This window comes from Panthera onca, chromosome A1 (assembly GCF_046562875.1).
Source record: "Panthera onca isolate mPanOnc1 chromosome A1, mPanOnc1 haplotype 2, whole genome shotgun sequence".
Classification (NCBI taxonomy): domain Eukaryota; kingdom Metazoa; phylum Chordata; class Mammalia; order Carnivora; family Felidae; genus Panthera; species Panthera onca.
In genome coordinates, this window is record NC_138339.1 from 231,712,094 (window position 1) to 231,718,430 (window position 6,337).

General features: G+C 45.8%; 1 pseudogene; it reads right to left on the reverse strand.

Moving 5' to 3' along the window:
* Positions 1-2,839: 2,839 nt before the first annotated feature.
* Positions 2,840-5,449, reverse strand: LOC132680594 (transmembrane protein 126A pseudogene; annotated as a pseudogene).
* Positions 5,450-6,337: the final 888 nt, after the last annotated feature.

The following is a 6,337-nucleotide window of genomic DNA, read 5'->3' on the forward strand; positions in this document are numbered from 1 at the left end:
AAAAAAATTTTTAATGTTTATTTATTTTGAGAGAGAGAGAGAGAGAGCACAAGCAGGGAAGGGGCAGAGGGAGAGGGAGATGCAGAATCTGAAGCAGGCTCCAGGCTCTGAGCTGTCAGCACGGAGCCCGATGTGGGGCTCGAACCCACGAACCGGGAGACCATGACCTGAGCCGAAGTCAGAGGCTTAACCGACTGAGCCACCCAGGTGCTCCTAACCTTTACTCCTTTAGAGAAACCTCAACCTAAGGTTCACTACAATGTAGGAATTATATTAAGCATGTTTGCTAACCAGTATGGCACAAACACCAATCAATCAATAAGAATTGGACTATAAACAGTGGTTCGGTTGAACTGGCACCAGCCAGCTGAATCTCAGCCCTGCTTGTTGCAATCATGTATTCTCTTTCCACCAAGAGACAATATTCACCACCCTGTGAAAGACCATCAGAGTTCCTCTATGCCAGTGGCTCTCAAAGCCGGGAGGGTTGGGGGGCGGTGATTTTGCCTTCCAGAGGCCATTTGGCAATGTCTGGAAACATTTTGGGTTGTGGGAGGGTGCGATTGGCACCTAGTGGGTAGAGGCCGGGGATCCTGCTGACTTTTGTACGATACAGTGTGCAAGGCGACAAAGAATTATCTGGCCCCAAATGTCAACGGTGGAGAGAGTGAGGAACCCTGCTCCAGTTAACATCCTCAGCTGCCCCAGAGCTACCCATGCTGTGAATTATAACAATTCTGCAGATGGTCGTGTTGGCGACTCCTTTCAGCTTGTCAACTTGGGGGTACACCACTGGTTCGTATGGAAAAGGCCTTTATAAGTACTACTGCCCCTGTGGCTTTTTTTCCTCCACTTAAGCCTCTTAGTGGTCAGATAATAAAATAAGCAGGGACTAATCAAGGTATTCCACTTGTATTTCCTTTTATCAGCAAAGCATGTGTTAGGTGAAAAATATTAATGATAGTAGTAACAATGATGGGTAGCCTTTATGGAGTCATTATTATTATGTACTAGGCACTGCATAGGGGCTTTTTAGGCTTTATCTCAACTCTTACAGCAGCTCATTAGCTTTCCTATTTTTTTTTTTTTTTTAAGAGGAGGGAACTAAGTTCTAGAGAGGGCAATTACCTACTGAAAGTCCCACAAGTAACTCTGTCTCTACCACCCACTACACTGGGTTTGTTACCTTGATAGCCCACTCTCCTAGATGGAATGTTCAGTGTGAGATGCAAACATAGAGACCTAATTCCAAGATTGTGAGGTGAGGGTAGCTTAAGCCTGGAATGGGATGGCTAGGGTTATGGGCAAGCTATTTAGAAGCGTAAAATGTCTTCGCATCAAGTTCTACTTTTGCTGTATCAAGTAGAGACTTCTGGGGTGTTTGGGTGTTTGAGATCTCATAATTTTTTATCTTACTGCGGCGAGAAAGCTTTATCAGCAATAAACATTTCCAGAGTGCAAGAACCACACTGTGCTAGGCTTGGCTGAAGCTGGCCTATCACCCGATGGCATGCCTTCCTAGAAATCCAGAGAAAGAAATGGCTTCTGCCAGATCAAATTCCTGCAGACATTAGCTAAGCCTCACAAACAGTGATGATCTGGTGAACTGCCCTCAGGTGCCATGCAGAACCCTAAGATCTATAGGGAGACCTTCGCTGCTTGAGTAGACAGATGGAAAGGGCAGCGGAAGAGAGTCAGAAATCTGGGTACGAGGGTGCGTGACCTTTTTTTGATTCCTTTTCTTCAGGTCAGAAGGCAAGAGGAAGGAAGAGTAGGAGGATAGAGGAAAGGACACTGGATAGGGGTGAGCTAGTGTCTGTGGACCATCGCCTGCCTTTCCCACATCATCTCATTCAATCCTCACGATATCAGTCAAGGGTAGACAGTGTTGCCCTCATTTAAGGGAACCCTGAGACACGAAAGAACTTGATCAAAGTCACAAGTTGACTAACAACGGAGTCACAGTTTCCTGAAGCTCATAGCATAGTGCTCACATCCACTGAGAGAAAATGGACTGCTCGTGTGGGCAGCACAGCTATGAGACTGCAAGTTATATAGACAAGGAGGACGGGGAGAACCTTGAAGGTTTACCTGTCGTCCACACTGGGCTCAGGAGCCAAGTGGGAGAGAGCAGTTGTGGGAAACACTTTACTAGCAATGAATTGACCAGTGAGCAAATGGAGACATCGGTCTTAGGTGGAGAAGAGCCCTCAGGGGCCCTGGCTCTGCCTCTACTTGGTCCCAGGACCACAGGGACTCTAGGGTGTCACCCTGTTTCTGTGAAACCAGATGTGTGCTCTGGTGGAGCTTAGGTCTTGTGTTTTTCAGCTCTGACAGTCAGTCTCCATTTAAAATATGATTTCCACTGGGGAGCCTGGGCGGCTGAGTCGGCTAAGCGTTTGACTCTTGATTTCAGCTCTGGTCATGATCTCGCGGTTTGTAAGATTGAGCCCTACATTGGGCTCTGTGCTGACGGTGCAGAGCCTGCTTGGGATTCTCTCTCTCTCCCTCTCTTTCTGCCCCCCCCCCCCAACTCTTTCTCTCTCTCTCTCTTTTTCTCTCCCTCTCTCAAAATAAACAAACTTAAAAAAAATAAAAATAAAATATGATTTCCACCATATATTAATTTGCTAGGGCTTCCATAATTAAATACCATGGGCTGGGTGGCTTAAACAGCAGAGATTTTTTCTCTCACAGTTCTGGAGCCTGAGAGTCCAGAGGGTTTAGTCTTTTTTCTTTCTTTCTTTCTTTCTTTCTTTCTTTCTTTCTTTCTTTCTTTTCTTTCTTTCTTTCTTTCTTTCCTTCTTTCAACATTTATTTATTTATTTGATAAAGAGAGAGAGAGAGAGAGAGAGCATGAGTGGGGGAGGGGAAGAGAGAGAGACACACACACAGAATCCGAAGCAGGTTCTAGGCTCTGAGCCCGACGTGGGGCTCGAACTCACAGACCACGAGATCATGACCTGAGCTGCAGTCGGACACTCAACAGTCTGAGCCACCCAGGTGCCCCTGTTCTTTTTTTTTTTTTTCCCCATACATTACAATTTTATTTTCATGTACACGTTTATTTAACCGTCACTGAATCTCTAAGCCAGGGCCAGGTAACTGAAGAGGCTTTATACTTCGCTTGTATCGTCTAGACCCAGGGTCTGCTGCAAACGAAGTCTGGAGCAAAACGGGAAATAACACCTTTCTAAAGCCGGGCTTAGAAATTCTAATCTAGTAAGTTGTTTCCTGTCTCTGGTGTCAGGGCTGATTCCTACCTGGCCGCTAGGCCTCCATTCACAGGTATAGCCAAGAAAATAGAGTACAGACCGCCAAAAACAAGACCAACCAATCACCCTGTGTTGTGGTACCAGCTTGACAGCTCAAGTCCCCTGTATTCAAAGGTAGACTTACAAAGCCTTCATCAGCTGTGTGCGCAGTCAAAAAGGGGATCGCTGCCACGGGTAAGCCAGCAGCTACAGGAGCCTGTGTCACACTTAAGAGGTGTCAAAAAACTATTTGCTATTTGACCACAGGAAGCAGCATTGTGTCCAATATACGATCTTCCATGTTCAAGTAGATTCCTTTCTGCTTCTGGGAGTTGGTTAATTTTTCTGGTTATGATATAGAAAGTTAAGTTTTCCTTGACAGTATCATCTGGTTCATGATTTTCCACCTGGGGCCTTATATTCTCCTCACAACAGCCATTGGGCTTCCTCGGCCACACTGGGGCTCACTCCAACCTTTGCTTGACTAGCCTGAGTGCGGCCATCTTTGGCCGACATGTGACTTGGGTCCAAGTTTAGTTTCTTTTGAAGCTTGTAGATGGCCGTCTTCTCACTGTGTCCTTAAATGGCCCCTCCTCTGGGCTCACACTTCCCTGGTGTCTCTCCGTATTCTCTGATCTCCTTTTCTTATAAATATACCAGTCATATTAGATTAGGACCTCATTTACTTTAATCGCCTCCTTAAAGGCCCATCTCCAAATACGGGCTACAATCCAAATTTTGAGGATTTGTAGTTTAGGGCTTCAACTCAAGAATTTTAGGGGGGCCCAATTTGTCCATAACACTGTATAATGCAGAATGTCCTCATGTGTTTCCCAAGTTTAGATGTCAAAGGATATAGCATTTGTATGTTAAAGGACACAGCAAAAGTATGGAAGATTAGTTAAAAACTCTTTCACGGAGCACAAAAAAACTTCCAAACACTTTGGAAACCCGATAGGAAATATGTACCATTGGCCTCCACATTTGAAACAAATTTAAACTGGGAAGGTGAGTGAGGAAGATTCCTCTCTCAGTGGTGACCTCGCCAGGGCTCAGATTAGAGCTTACGTCAGTACTGGAGGGCTGGCCTGGCAAAGCGAGCCCAAGCCTAGGGCTCTAGTTAAACAGGGGCTCCAAAAGGTTTTCATTTGAAAAAAAAATGTGATGTTAAGGGAAAAAAAAATTTTTTTTCACAGCAGTAGGGGGAGAGATGGAAATGGTTAGACTTCCTCAAATTTATTTCAATATTTTTATTTTAATATGTACGGAGAAGACAAGGCATCATCAACGTCTCAGAGCTCCTGCTCTGGTTCCCTGGTTCCCCAGCACTAAATGCCTGCAACGCTTGTCAATAGCTGAATGGTAGGCCCGCGCTGGTTTCTAGACAAACCACAAAGATCAGTGAGAGCTGAGAATGAAGGCGTGCGTGTTCTTTGACTATCTAGATTTGGGGGTGAAAAATGGGGCTGGGGGCAGAATCTTATCTTATGTCTGGGCGACGGTTCTGATTTTTAATAACAGCTATTGAGATTCTTATAAATTTTCGATGTGGAATATTGAGGGAAGTATACAAAACAATTAAAACTCTTAGGGACCACATTTTTTTTTTTTTTCAACGTTTTTTATTTATTTTTGGGACAGAGAGAGACAGAGCATGAACGGGGGAGGGGCAGAGAGAGAGGGAGACACAGAATCGGAAACAGGCTCCAGGCTCCGAGCCATCAGCCCAGAGCCTGACGCGGGGCTCGAACTCACGGACCGCGAGATCGTGACCTGGCTGAAGTCGGACGCTTAACCGACTGCGCCACCCAGGCGCCCCAGGGACCACATTTTTATGTTTCCATCTTGATTATCTATGATATGTATGTATAACAGGTTTACATATGTGAATATAGGTGTATGTGTGTGTATATACAGTTTTTCAGACAAAAACATTCTATCCCATTCTCCTAATCTGAGTACTTCCCGCACCATTAACTACCATTTGAAAACATGATACTTAATGGCAGCTTAATAGTCTGTTTCATTTTATGAATGGAACAGGGTGTATTTAACCAATTATTTGTATTTGGACCTCCGTGCACTTTCTTCTTTTGCTGTTGCCAATAACCCCATGATAAATATACATGGGCATAAAGCTGTGTGGCATCTCTCACCATTTTCTTACAGCTGCATATTCTTACAAAGATGTACATTGTGCGAAAGACAACGCGTCTGCTTGAGGGTAGGCACACTGTGTTTGTGGTGGAACAGAAGCACTTTCTGCCATAACACAGGGGTGCATATAGCTGGTTTCAAAGGTCTCCTGGAAATTTGGCAGAGTTCTGATTTCATTCTCTGTCAGCTAACCAGCAGTCAGATCCTCTAAGCCCAAAGGCCTGACTTTTCCATGCTAACGGGCGTCAGGCATGTCTCTGTCTTTTCTGGAGGGGCAATATTTTGCCAAGGTGTCTCTAAATTCTTCCCATGTGGCCCAGGGTAGACAGCCCCGAGGATAGGAAAGCTGTATTAATTGGGAATCTTTTGCGTATAAGTGACAGAGACCCAACACAAATGGCTTTGGCAAAAAGGAGCATCTCTACCCAGATGGGCAGCCCCAGTGAGCACCGGGACGGGGACTGTTAGCACTCACTTCGTCCCTCACCTTAGACTTCTTTGTGTCCACTTCATCATCTCAGACCGGCTAATTCCACACAGCTGCTGTGGCTGCTGGTGCCACCTGGCTGACCCCTGTCTAGCTCTGCTGACCAGGAGGAAAGAGACTTCTCTTTCTTCTAATTCCTCAAGGGCTTGGGACGGCTTCTAAGGTGATCTCAATTCATGTCATCTGTCCCCCACGCTACGAGTCCTCACTGAAGCCAGGGAGGAATTGATCGGCTGGGATCAGGGGCCTCCCCACCCCAACAACATTTCTGTGCTGACAGAGGTGAACCCCGTGAGACGGTAGTGCCCGTTGAAGACACAATAGCAGGGGAGGTTGGGAGGGACAAGAGCAGAATCTCCCAGAAAAGGAGATAATGCTGGTTCCAGAAGTCCAGAAAGGAGCTGGCCAGGCAACAGTAGAGGTCCTCTGAAGTAATAAC